A 13,875-nucleotide genomic window follows, 5' to 3' on the forward strand; every position below is an offset into this window, starting at 1 on the left:
TGCTGCTCTCCCTCTCAGGAAAATCCTGCTTTCCCAGTGCCTGTGTGGTGCTGAGGTCTCCTCTCCAGGGTTAAAGGTCTGTGTGCAGCCTCCCTCTCCCAACTCTTCCCACCAAATAGATCCCCACGGTGTCCTTGCCCGACCCACACCCATGTCCCCCTCTCTACCTTGTTACTCCTGACAGTCTTCTGCAAGTAATCTACCCATCATCCTTCCTTCTGCCACCCACCCACCCACCCATCCATCCATTCATTCACCCATCTATGCACCTATGCATCCACCATCCATCCAGCCATCTATCCATTCACTTCCATCTATCCACTTGGCTATCCATTCATTCATCCATCCAACCATCCCTCTGTCATCCATCCACCCACTCATCCATCCAACAGCAGTATGGAAGGCCTGCTTGGTGCTGGGCCCTGCACTGGTGCTGAGATAAGGTCCAGGAGGCCACACCGGAGCAAAGAATGTAGACAATCTACTAGGCAGTTATGTCACAAAATCAGGCTTTAAAAGACAGCTCACCCTTTGCCTGGGCTCATCACAAGCCCCCGGGCTCCAGACTCTAATCTCTCGGAATGCTGAAGGCTGCCTCACACCATATGGGGACTCCAGAAGGCAGGTGGGGTCCCCTAGGCGGGAGCCTTGCAGGTGCCAGAGAGGAGACGTGGACCCCTCCATCACACAAGCCCTCCCTTAACAGGCGGTGGAGGAGAGCCATGCCTCTGCTATTTGAATAGGATTCAGATGTTGGAGGGTTTTTGTTTGTTTGTTTGTTTTTTGTTTTTTAAATGAGCTCAGAGGATGTCTTGTGGCTGATTTGCTGACCCCCAGCTGCCATCTGGATGAAGACTCAGATCCCTGTTGATCCCCAAGCCCTCCTTCCTACTTGACCCACTTCCTGCATCTACAAAGAATTCACAGCAAGATCCTGTCCTGTCCCATCTCAGCCTGAGCTCTCTGTCACTCAGCACTGATTGAATATTTATTGATGGGCCCAGTTGGGGCAGGGAGGGGGATGGGAGAGGCAACCCAGGGGCTGCTAAAGGAGGCCCCACAGGGGCTCCGAGCCCTGGGAGCAGATGCTTCAGGCTTGGGAGATGGCTCAAAGGTAATAACTAGCACTGAAGGACCACCCTTCACATTAAATCTTGTCATCCTTAAAATGACCTGGTGAGGAAGTTCAAGCAAAAGTAAAAACAGAGAACAGCCTGATAATGAGGAGAGGAGGATTGTTACTGACCCATTTTATAGATGGGAAAGCCAAGACACAGAGCTGGTATCAGCAGTCAAGCCCATGCTCTCTGGCTCTTGAAGACTTAATCACTCTTCTGCGCCGTCTCTCCTGGCAGAAGCGCTTGGAAGAGAATGGGAAATGCAGATCCAGGGAGGTTCAGGGTCTACCCACACCCCTGCCCCAACACACAGCTGATTCATTACTCAACCAGGCTCCATCTCCTGCCAGGGAACAGTAGACTGGGGCTTCTCCCTCCCTCCCTCTTGTATCCTGGGCTTGGGAGAGGGCCCCCTGCTCCCAGAGGTCCTGTTTATTCCTTCCAACTGGGCAAAGGCTAGTGAACACTCTCTCTCTCTCTCTCTCACACACCCCACCCCCACGTACACATCCATGCACGTGTAATGCCTTTTCCATCAGCAATGCATCTAGCAAGCAAGCTTTCTCATTCTTCAGAACACAGGAGAACCAGGAAGTAGGTCATAAAGGCCCCTAAGTTTTATTAATCCCTCCACTGATTCAACAAAAGTAAAATATTTATGGTCCATGTATTAAAACTCTTGTGCACTTTGCTCATGGAAAACCCACTCTAGGGCTATTAACTGCTAGTTTACAAACAGTGCTGATGAGTGGCTCCCAGCTCCCCTCCCCAGAAATGTGGGCTCCCTGATTCAGTCACTGCCATTTCCCATGCTGGGAACAGAGTCTGGCACACACGTACTCCTGGAGAACTGAGTGATGTTTAGTGATTCTGGTTTCTGCCCCCACAGCTGACAGGTCACTGATTTAATCAGAAGGGACACCACCCCTGGGAGAAACAAGAGCCTTCAGAACACAGCAGTGGGCAGAGAACCTCCCGCCCCCCTCTGGTACTGTTGACAACAGCACCCTGCAGAAGACAAACTCGAGTCGAGAAGAAAATTTTAGGTGATTTTTTTTATTCTGAGTAAGAAAACAGGGTGCTGGAAAGTGCATTTTAGGAAGCTGTTCCCTCCAAATGGTTAAAATGCAAGTTTTGAAGTTTTGATGCTCGAAGGAGATGGTCGTTCGCCTGCTGAGAACTCTATTATACGGAATCCTTAATTTCCAGATGGCTCATGTATAATACACAAGTCTATAATATACAGCCCCAGGATTTCTTCCTCCCATGCCAAATGCCATGTGACATCTGTAAACCCCTCCTTTCTTTTCAAAGCATGTCCACATCCGTTATCTCCTTTGATTCCCCCAGATAGTCCTGTGATGCGTGCAGGGAGGCAGGTAGTAACCTATTATCTTACAGAAGAGGAAACAGAGGCCCAGGTCTTGTATGAGTGATGACCAAGACCCACACAGAGACAGGGCTACTGACTCGCACTCCAGTGCTAGTGCTGCCTCCTGGGCCCCTCTCCTTGCTAGTCAGGAAGGTGGGACCCTCAGGATCTCTGGAAAGAATGAATTCTCCCTCTGCCTCTCAGCCCATCACGCTTGACCTGTCTAGGGGTCCAGATGGTTCCCTTTTCTTCTGTAGACCTTCCAGATACCCTGCCACACTGACAGCTCCCCTGCGGCTCTGCACAGCCCTTCACCCCACAAGCTTCTTCTGCCTCCTTCTGCTAACTGTGAGACCAGGTGGAGATGCTCAATGCTGGGTGCAGGGTGGGGGAGATGCGACCCTAAGAGAGATCCATAGATAGGTAGGTAGATTGATGGGATGAAGTTGTACAGGTTGGGGGATGGGAAGGGGGCAAGCTTGGCTTCTCAAGTCTTGTTATCTCACTTATGGGGGAGGGGGAGGAGAGACTCTCTGTCCTTCCTGAGCTGCTAAATGCTGTCACAAAAACATTTATTAATATGCAAATTCTAAGTGGCAATCTGGACCCAGTCGGGTTGTGCTAATCTGCACATTAATATCTGTCCTCAGGCCAGCCTCAGCTCTGGAAAGGGAGCTGGTGGGGCCAGGAATGGGGACTGGGGAGGGAGGAAGCAAGCGGGGCAGGCTGGAGGGGGCCTGGAGGGGCCTTGTGGCCCAACTTGACAGAGGTGTGTCTATAGTGGAGGAACTGGACTGCACCTCGGTTCAGCAAATTCAGTCCATGATCAAGGCAGGACCTGGATGCTGGCCTTTTACCCCTTCTGGTGCCTGAAGTTCCCTGGGCCATGTTGGAAGACATGCATGGAAAGGGCTGCTGAAGAAGCCTTGGCCCAGAGAGGGAGCTGGTGCTGACAACAGCAGAGTGAGGGAGGTGGGAGAAGTAAGTGGACAGCATCACCAGACACTGGCCAGACAGGGCTACTGTCATCCCCCTCACAGTGATGAGCATCTTTTGGGTGGAGGAATGGCAAAGGAGCCCCTCCTGGTTTACATGTTCCTTCCTGGACCGGGGCCCATCTTCCACACCCAGAGAGGTGGCCTCTTCTTTCTGCTTGTCCCAGAACCACTTGCCCTCTTCAGTGGACTTGCATCCCCCATTCTGTACTCATGAGTATGGAACCATTCATCTCAGATTTGCCAGGTCAACCTCGATCCCAAACCTTCCCTCCCTCTGTCCCTGTAGATACAGTTGTATTTGTGAGACTGTGTGTCGGACTTTTATGTTAAGAAAATAATCATCATTTACAATAGGTTCAGCAATGGGGGTAGTGATGTCAAGAGAAAAGTGGGAGCTGGGTGCAGGGGCCTCCCCTTACCTTAGCTGGTCCACACACTCAAGACAGTGGCCATCTGACCCTGATGTGTCCCTTGCCTTCCAGCTCCCCAACCTGCGACCCCCCTCCTGCTATGTTCTGATTTGATTCCTTCTCCAAACAGCCTTGTGCAACAAACCTTCTTGACATTCTGTCCAGAGTGCTTTTCTGTCACCTGTTGCCACCAACCAATGTTTCTCTGATCGTTCCATGTGTGAAACTTGTTTCTCTAGTTATATGGGGAGCTCTCTCCTCCATGGTACATGGCAGGGATCAGGCACGTGGCCTGGGTTCAATGCACACGTATCAGTTTTCCGAAGCATTTACATCAGTTAACACCTTTCATCTTCACTCAAGCCAAGTGTAAATGGCCAGGCTTACTTCCAGACACTATACTTGTAGCACTCAAGTGTGGTAATTTATTGCTGCTTCACAGGTTTAGGTTTAGGGATTCACTTACTTAACCCAAATAAACTTGCAATTCTGAAGATGGCCACCAGGTGATATGCGCCTTGGTATATATCTTGGCTTTGTGCATATCTTCTGGAGACCATGAATTAGTGTAATTTGTCTTTCTTACCTTTCCACAAGTTTTTTTTTTTTTTAATAGTTTCTATTTTATTGCTTAAGTTCAGCTTTTTAAAAACCTAAGGGTAATGCAGGTATTTAAAATTGCAAAGGCCCATTACATTTCTACTAATGAAGACAAAATGAGTTTACTGAAAATAGACATTTTCCCTTTGCCCTCTGGTTTTACATTTTTAACATACAGAATAGACAGGTCAAATAACTAGACTGTAAAACACTGACTTTTTTAAAAAGAATGTTACAATTACATCTTTGATCCTGTGACAATTATAATTCAAAATAAATTTGGCCACTGGGTATTTTGAGTTAGTCTATGTGACCCTGTGTTCCTCTCTTCAGAAGTATCAGTAATGCATTTGGCCAATAGCTTGAAACATGAATTGTAAATTAACACAGTGCATAATCTTGGTAATATGAAGAGAGTCCCAAATATTTTTTTTTTTTAATGTTAACATTAGAAGAAAAAAAAAAGCTACAATTTCAGCTCTATTTCCTGAAAATTCAGTTGAGGTAACCTCTGCAAGTCACAGCTCCCACATTTGCACACAGTTCTGACCCTCTTTTTGGCTGGGCTGTGGTCAATAGAATCTTTCATTTGATAATCAGAAGTGAGCTCTTCTCCAGCATATATGGTTCTCGTGGAAAATAATGCTATTCGGGGAAGACGGGTATCGAGGTTATCAATGAAAACATAATGGCAGGTTGCAAAGAACTGTGATTTTCTTTTAGAGTTACTGCTTTGCCTTTCTGTACCTGAGATAAATAATTAAGCCTGTCATTAGAGAATTGCTGAAGTAGTAATTGGCACTTGAGATTTTGAAAAGTTTCCCAAGTATCTGTAGAATCTGGCCATCCTTTCCATTTTACAAGATAATATTCTATATCCTTTACTACGTTGTAGTCACACGAGTATTCCACCTCATAATTGTTTAGATTCCTTTTGGTAATTCCAATCGATTTACATGTGAGCTTTTCTTTTCTACATAATTCCTGAAGAGTATCAATTGAAACTAGGCAAGGCACACACCAAGCTACAATAAGAAAATAGAATTCTTTACTAATGAAATACCTACTCAATTAAAACAAAACAAACACAAACAAAAAATTAACAAAAAAGAGGAAAAACTTAAGACTTCTATATCCCCATCCTTCAACTGGCAATTTTATAAGACTAAAAATTCACATGATAAGAAACCATTTACATGTCTTTAAGAAAAAGTTAACCATTAAAGAACTATTTTGGTGCATTGATCTTCTTGGATTTTCTCATGGGCCTCTACCCTACTATGTTTAACTGACGTCAGTTTTTACTAGGCTACCTGAACAAAACATATCCTGTCTGTAAGTTTTCATAAGATTACATATAAATGCAAAGGTCAAACTAGTATTTCTGACTTTTCCATTGTATTCTACATAGAATTGCTGTTTTAATAAAACACAGATCTTAAGGAAATATTCATTATTGTAAGAAATACATCTTATATATATTTTAAAATAATCTTGTGGTTTTGTTAAAAAGTAACTTTCCCCTTTGATCCTAATTGAACAGTAAGAACTGAAATCTAACTGAGATGTAATCCTCCAGTTACACACTCATATAGCATATGGCCTACTTGTCCCACTTCAGAAAGCTGCATGAGATTTTAACTCCAACTTTGCTCAAGCTGCAATGTATTATTATTAAGGTAATTAAACCCAAAAGTTATAATAAAATAGCCAGTACATTGATTTTTGTAATAGTCATTTCCTGTTTTGTTTTTAAAGCCAAGAATGGCAATATACAGAGTGTTCAATTTACATAATCCATAAACCATGCCGGAAGAAAATCAGACACACTCATCATCAACCTCACAACCTCAGTGACTGTGCTGTAAGATTTCACGCTCAAATACCTGTACACAGTGTGCCATTACTGCATTTAAAATGTTAACACAAACTGATGTCTAGAAATCTGCAATAAACTTGGCTTTACGGCTAATGCTATGATAAGCACCAGAAAAGATCAAGGGTCCTCTGCCCCAGCCACCTAGCTACATGATTTCAGTGAGGTTTCCATCTTTCTGGGCTTCAGATTCACTGAAAAAAAGTGAGGGTTGGAGTAAACTGGGAGTACCAAACAAAAATCTATCAGTAAATGCAAGCCTGACTTGGTAGTGGTGATAAACCTTTTGTTTTGGGGTAATTTCCAGTGAAGAGAGAACAAAGCCATTCTTACGATAGCCTTTCCTCACCCTCCCCAACTCACACCCGGACTTCAATGTCAGACACCCTGCAGCACGATTTCCATCAACCCCCCTGCCTACAGAGGATGCATAATTCTAGATTAAGAAAGTGAAAGATATTTTCCAAAAAAAAAATTGGGGGAGAGGTTGCTTGGAGTGGTGATTTGGGGGCAGGGGAGTGGTGAATTGAAAAGACCCTTTAAATCCCTTCCATTTAAAAAACATATATAAAATAGATAAACAAGTTTATACTATATAGCACAGGGAAATACATTCAATAACTTGTGGTAGCTTACAGTGAAAAAAGAATACAAAAGGGAATATATATATATTCATGTATGACTGAAGAACTGTGCTGTACACCAGAAATTAACACAACATTGTAAACTGACTACACCTCAATAAAAAAATTTAAAAAAAAGACTTCAGAATGTTCTGTGTAAAGTTAACCTCATTATGCTGACTACATTCAGAAGAGGTGCCTCTTGACTACCTACTGGCCGGGGGGGGGGGGGATTTGTCCGCTGTTCCCACCCTTTTCACCTAGTCTAAGTACCATCGTGAGGATTCAAGACAACTCTAGACAGAAACGCTATCTTTTGAGAATAAGAAAAATTGGGAACTGCAAACCCCTGGTAACAATTCTGATTGTCACCAGGAATGTAGAAGAAGAATTCATTTGTAAGATTAAACATTTCGCGACCACCACAAAAACTTTACACTAGTTCACCCTAACCGATAGTGGAAGAAAAGTTGGGGGGAAATGAATCCATCATCTATGCAGAGAGGCACAGTGCTGGAAAACACCTTTAAGTTCTAGAATACATTGAAAGTTCTAGTTTTTCAGGGCACTCACAAACACGTTCAGCACTGAGTTCTTTGGCGTCCACATAAAAGCCGCGCAAGTTCCTGGTGGGTATAAAAAGCCCCGTAAACCAGGGCTGCAGCCTCCAATACCCATTACTGGGGTTTCGCCAACAGGGAACTGAACCTCCTAGTGCGTCCGAACTGGGGGGTATCCTCGCGTGTTTCCCTCCTCCGTTCCCACCTCTGCCCCGATTTCTGTGCGGCCACGCTCACACCACCAGGCGCGTCCCGCTCCCCAGGGAAGAGGCGAGCCCGATTGCAGCCCGTCCCGCTCAAACCACCACAAAGGCATCCAGCCCCCCACATGCCCACTGACCTCGAGCCACGCAGGGATCCACCCGGGCCCCCCGAATACCTCCACACAGCAGCCGGGTGGGGAGGGGCCGCGGGCCCGACCAGCAGCCGGGGTCGGGCCACCGAGTCCACTGGACAGCAGCCTCCACAAGTTTAATTTACCTGCTCTTACACTCCTAGCATATCCATTCCTATCCCCGAAAGGGTGTCTGCTGTGGTAGGACTGACAAATAGACCAAGAGGATGACAGTATCATGGGATGTGTGTTGAAGTAAACCAAGTGTTCCTGGAAATGTAGAGAAAGAAATCAGTTCAAGGAAGGGGAAGCCTTCACAGAGGAGGTAACACCAACGTGAGGCAAGTAGGGAGAAAACAAGAGTTTGTCCCTGGGAAGGGAGGGGCCCTCTGCAGAATGAGAAGTCAGAATGCGCAAAGGGATAGAGGTGATGACAGGGGAGGGATGAGAAGTGATGTGGCTGGTGGGAGAGTTTCCCGGAAGAAGAGTAGGAGCCAATGGGCTGGACCACTACCTCCTGGGCTAGACCATCAGCCTTGAATACCTTCCCTTCACCTGCAGGCAGTGTGGAACATATCAAGAAAGTGGTGAGTGTTTTATGACTAGAGAAGCAGTTCTGGGGCAGAGTGGGTGAGAGCTGAGCGTGCCGGCCTCATTTGGGAGCTGAGCTGGAGCTGCAGGGTCCTAGGGAAAGATGGAGGAAGGCCATGAAGAGATGCAGAGAGGCAAGCCTGGGGAGGAGAGGGAGGACCGGACGGTCAAAAGAGGGATGGGTGAGGCAGAATCAGCATGGATAACTGAGCTGTCCTGATCTGGAGACAGTGCAGATCTGGAGACATTAACCAAGAAAGAACACATGCTTTCCCACTAATTATCCTTAGAAAAAGTCAAAATAGAACTTTTGATTGAATTAAATTAACTTGAACATGGCTCCATTAAACAGGAGATTGGAAAGTCTTACAAAACAAACCTATAAAGAAAAAACCACCTAGGTGCAATTCAGTCCCTTTCTCAAAAATCTTTAACTGTTATGGTCCTAAATAGTTTCTCTTTTCCTAAATCGTTTCCCCTCTAGGGTTTCAAAGAAGAAACCATTGACGGCATGCCCACTCCCCTTCACTCTGCTCTCACACTTCAGGGTGTGTACAGAGTTGGGTTCGGTGAATTCTCTTTGCAACAAAAATGTTTTATTGCCTCCGATAGACTAAGTCTGCACGCTCTTGCAGTGACCTGAAGAAGAAACCACCAGCAGAAGAAAATGAAAAACGTGCCTCTCATCTGGTTCTGGGGCTTTCTCAGCTCTCAGTTTAAGTGGTGACATCAGAAAGACGGGGTGCCCAGGGCTCCCCCTGCTGCAGCTGGGGCTCTGCAACCCCTGGGCCCTCACGTGGGGATGTGTGGCTTTTGCTTTGAGATTCTAGCAGCTTAGGGACAGAGATGACCCCAAGTGTAACCAAGCAGGACCCTGTGGGGCATTCCAGGGACAGACCTCTCCCCCGTATCATCTGCTGTATATTCTCTCTGAAGTACATTTCCTGAATTGTTTTACAGATGCTAAAACGTGCTCAGCAAATGGAAGAAATTAACGACCAGGACCCCATAGCCCCTAGACCTGGAGTTGAAGGGTTGATATCATTAACCCTTGTGACACCACCCTGTTACCTCACCATCAACCAATCAGAGCACTGTGCACAAGATGACTACACACCCTGCGACTCCCTCCCTCACCTGGTCTTTAAAAATGCTTTGATGAAACCCATAGGGGAATTTGGGTATTTTGAACATGAGCTGTCCCAGACTCCCTGTTGCAATAATAAATGTGCACTTTCCTTCACCACAACCCAGTGTCAGTAGATCGGCTTTACTGTGCATGGGTGAGCAGACTCAAGTTTTGGATCAGTAACAGAAGTTCCTCTGGTCCCTTGTGCTGGGCGTTATTTGTGCCCAAGACCCTTCGGCAGAAAGCTGGGGGCCACTCCTCCTTTCTTGTCTTCCTACTAATCTCCACTTCGCCAGCAGCCAGGAGATCTGGGGCCAGCTGAGCCTCTCAGGGAAGCTGAACCCACACATCTGGACCAAGCCCTGCTCCGTCGGCCAGCGGTGGGTCAGGGGCCCTCAGAACCCGCCCCTGGGCACTGGCTGGCCTCTGCCTCTGTGGTCTGAGCCCTGGAAGCCCAGAACCACAGCCAGTCGACTGCTTCCTTAACCTCCAAGTCCCCCCTTGTCACCCAGAGGCTCATGCTCAATCCTGGATGTTCAGGATCCTATAGCCTCCCGAGTGCCGGACCTAAGTCTGAACCAGGCCCTAGCTGCATCTCCACCCCATGGGATGGATCCAGTTGCTCCTGTTAAATCTCTCTGGACAGACCAGAGACTCATTAGAAACTGGAGGACACTGGATTGGGCCTTTTCTGGCCTCCAGAGGCTGGTGGAATGGTCCAGGGCTGGCCACAGCACTGGGTTCTTCTTGTTCCTTGGCAGCTCCCTGTGGGCTGGATCTCATTTGTGCAGCAGATTATCAGCATGTTCTGCTTTCCATCCCAGCCCTGTGCTCCTTCCAGCTCTAATCCCAGTAGATCTGTGCCTGCCACCCCAAATCCCCTTGCAAGCCAAGGCCCAGGCAGGGAGCCCTGGGCAGGGAGGGGCACAGACTTCTACAGCAGAGCACAGCCCACTCCCCAGATCCTCCTCTTTCCCATCAGATGATGACATTCTCTATACCACTGCGCTTGTCCCTGCCTTAATGCAACAACCCCTGGGGGTTATGGGCAGTTAGATAAGTGCTTTCCTGGGGCAGATGTTTGGAGCAGGTGGAGGTGGGGGACCATCTGAGGTGGGAGAGGGGGCTTTAAGGGGAAAAGGAAGGTGGGGATGAGGGGTCCACTCCTTAGCACATATGTCAGGCTTGATCTTAATGGTGCCAGAAGCTGTGCACAGAGATGGGGGTGGGGAATACCGTCCCCCTCCCGGAACGGGCCACCTGCTGGCCTCTGACCCCTGTTCTGACTCTGCCAGCTCTGATTTTCCTTTCTCCTCCTTTCTCTCTGCTTCCTCCTCCCCCACCCTCCTCCCTGGGCTCCTCTCTTCCTGCCCTCCCTCCCCAAGTACCAGCAGTGCCCCCATGTGACCCTGCAGGTTTCCTCTCCAGCTGTCCTGTGGTCAGGCTCCTCTCCTCTGGCCACACACCCTTTCAAGCCTGTTGCCTGATGCTCCTGAGGCATCTTGGCAACTGCTTCTCCACCTGGGGCAGAGTCAGCCCCTCGTGACAAGGCCTGGGGTCCTGTGTGCATGCAACAGTGTGGAAGCTGACCTGCCAAGTTCCTGATGGCCAGTTTAAAGTGAGAAGAGATACAGAGGGAGAGAGGGGTCAGTCAACAAGGTTGAGAACTGGAGACACACCTGAAATGCAGGGATGGATCCAGGTGCTCAGACGTGACAGTGACAGAAGAGGGTGCATGTGGGAGGTGGGAGGCAGGCTTCAAACCTCTCTCAAGCTGCCCAGCCCTACTCCCTGATGGGAACCCCCACCCACAGGCGGCCAAACAGGCGAGCTGCCGAGCAGGGCAGGGCCACAGGAATGCAGGGCCCCTCAAATTAATGGCTCAACTTTATGACAATGGAAATATTTTTTTAATTGAGGTTTGCAGCACCATTACACTGCTAATTTAATTATTCCCTATATTTTATCCATCACCATCTGATCCTCAGGAAGCAAATAGCTTGTCTTCTTGACAAGAAAGCACCAAATTGATCAAAAGTGTGCCTGGGAGGGGGGCTGGGCTGTGATTTGCTCACTGTGGGCAGACCTCTGGGTACCCAGGGGAGGAGGAGGGCAGGAGGAAGTGGGGAGCAGATGACTTACTCCCCAATTCTGCTCAGTTTGGTCACCTCCCATGAACCCATCCCCCACAGCTGCACAGTCACATCCATACCCACGCATATACCGTCACACACAAACTCTCACCCGCACACACCTGCTCCGCCGTATTTACACACATAGCCTCAAGTGCACCAGCAAAGCACTTGGCCCCACCCACGCCCAATCTGTCCCCCGGGCCAGGCGCAGGGAATCCACGCTGGTCCCAAACACACCCCACACTTGTCAGAGTCTCACGTGGCTGCCTTGCAGAGGACACTGTCCGGAAATGGTCTGGGTCTCTCATGCTCCCTCATGCTCCCTAGATCCTTCCGGGTGGGCCCATGGAGTGTTTGGGGGGTTGGTGCTCACTTTTGCACATGATGCAGGACTTCGAGCCTTCCCCATTCCCGGGAAGATGAACCAGCACCTCTCCCCCAGCCAATGCCCCAGGATACCCTCTGCCTGCCCCTCAGTGGATGCTGGGGGCACGTGTCCGTGGGTGTGGCCTTTGGGAGCCCACAGTGCCATTTATGGAGGTGCCCAGAGATGAGTGGCAGTTTCTCCACTTGATTCTTTGTCTTCTTCACTCCATGACACCCTGCTGGTCCCTGGAGCCCCGAGGATGAGAGAGCTGGCCCTCCTCCCAGCCCTGTCACTCACACCATCTCTTGGCCATCCCAGACTTGGCTTGATTTTCTAACAGTTTGGTGCAGGCAGGTCTTCCAGCCCCACCTGGAGGACAACTCTTTCTGGAGGGGGACTTGCTGGGGTTTCTTCTCTCTTTTCATCTGCTGGGTGTCCAGGGCCTGGCTGAGTCAAGGCTTATTGGCTGGGACAATCCGGCTGCTGGGTGAGTTGAGGGCATCTGTAGTGTGCCGGGGTCTGGCAAAGTTGCTGGGGAGCAAGGTTCAGCCAGGGGTGGGGGATGAGGCCAGAGTACAGAAGGAAGGAAGGAAGGAAAGAAGGAAAGAGTCAGAACAGATCCCCGTGTGGGAGGGAGCTGGACGCAGACTAATGGAGAGGAACGAGGTGGAAGTGAGGGCGGGTGGAGGGGGTAGGTGCCCTTGGCGGTACTGCCGTCAGTCATTGTGAAATTTCCAGGTGCCCGGTGCAGGCCCGGCAGACCCCTGACCCAGCCTGATCAATCCTAATGGAATGGAGCAGAGGGGCAGCCGCTGGAGGGAGTGGGCCACCGTCCTCCCTGTGGTCCCTGTCCTTGTAGCCTTGTCAGCTGTCACAGCAGCCTAGAATACACTGGTGGCCTGCCTCAGTCATGTCTGGTCTCGTCTGGCTGGACGGGCTGCCACCAGACAGGGGATACCAGGAGGAGAGGGCAGGGAATGGATGACCTGGGGAGAGGGCCCCCAGTCATAGCCATCGGTGGCCAGAGACAAAAGCATAAGGAACAGGCAGAGAGAGAGGTTTCTGGGCAAAAGGCCCCTATACTCGAATTCACACTACTTTCCCAAGAGGGCCGTAGGGTCAGGGACCCCGAGCTGTCCCTTAACCACCAGGACACATGAACACATTGGCAGGAAATTGTCCCTCTTTAAGGAGCAGCCGCCACACTTGTGCCTGCAGGAATTCACCCGGGAGTCCCTCTCTCTTCTCTGAAGCCCCGCAGCAGTGGCCGTCTGTTCTGTTTGCTCTGAACTGGGGTGGGGGCGGGTCCTGGGTCCAAGATGCACTTGACAAGGCCCCGTGCGCCAGCGTGGACTCTGTGTCCCAGTGGTCCTGTCTTTCAGTCTGGGTGGCCTGGAATGTTTCTGTCATGGCTGCGATCTGCTGGCCTGTCTGTCTCTCCCACCAGAACTCGGCTTCCCTTGGCTATTCCTCTCGAGGCCCTGATTCCCCACTTGGGGAGAAGAACCCAGCTGCAGCCCAATGGACACTGGCCCCAGGAGTGAGTTCTCCCCTCCTGAGCCCCCTCAGGCCCTGCACAGGGCCAGGCACACAGTCAGGGCTGGAGGAGAGCTGGTTTACTGAGTGTCCGATGAGGAGCAGAGGGAGGAGGGGACTCAGGTGGAGGCAGAGCTGAGCAGACGGGGTGTGGCTGGGGGAGTGGGGAGGCTTCTCAGCTGCACCATTCTCCCTGCTGAGCCCAGATCCAGGGCACAACTGGTCC

The 13,875-nt window shown here is 49.5% G+C and overlaps 1 pseudogene; it reads right to left on the reverse strand.

Annotated features, from left to right (window-relative positions):
- Window positions 1–4,993: 4,993 nt before the first annotated feature.
- LOC135319383 (uncharacterized) lies at window positions 4,994–13,523 on the reverse strand (annotated as a pseudogene).
- Between the last annotated feature and the right edge of the window lie 352 nt (window positions 13,524–13,875).

This window comes from Camelus dromedarius, chromosome 26 (genome assembly GCF_036321535.1).
Source record: "Camelus dromedarius isolate mCamDro1 chromosome 26, mCamDro1.pat, whole genome shotgun sequence".
Classification (NCBI taxonomy): domain Eukaryota; kingdom Metazoa; phylum Chordata; class Mammalia; order Artiodactyla; family Camelidae; genus Camelus; species Camelus dromedarius.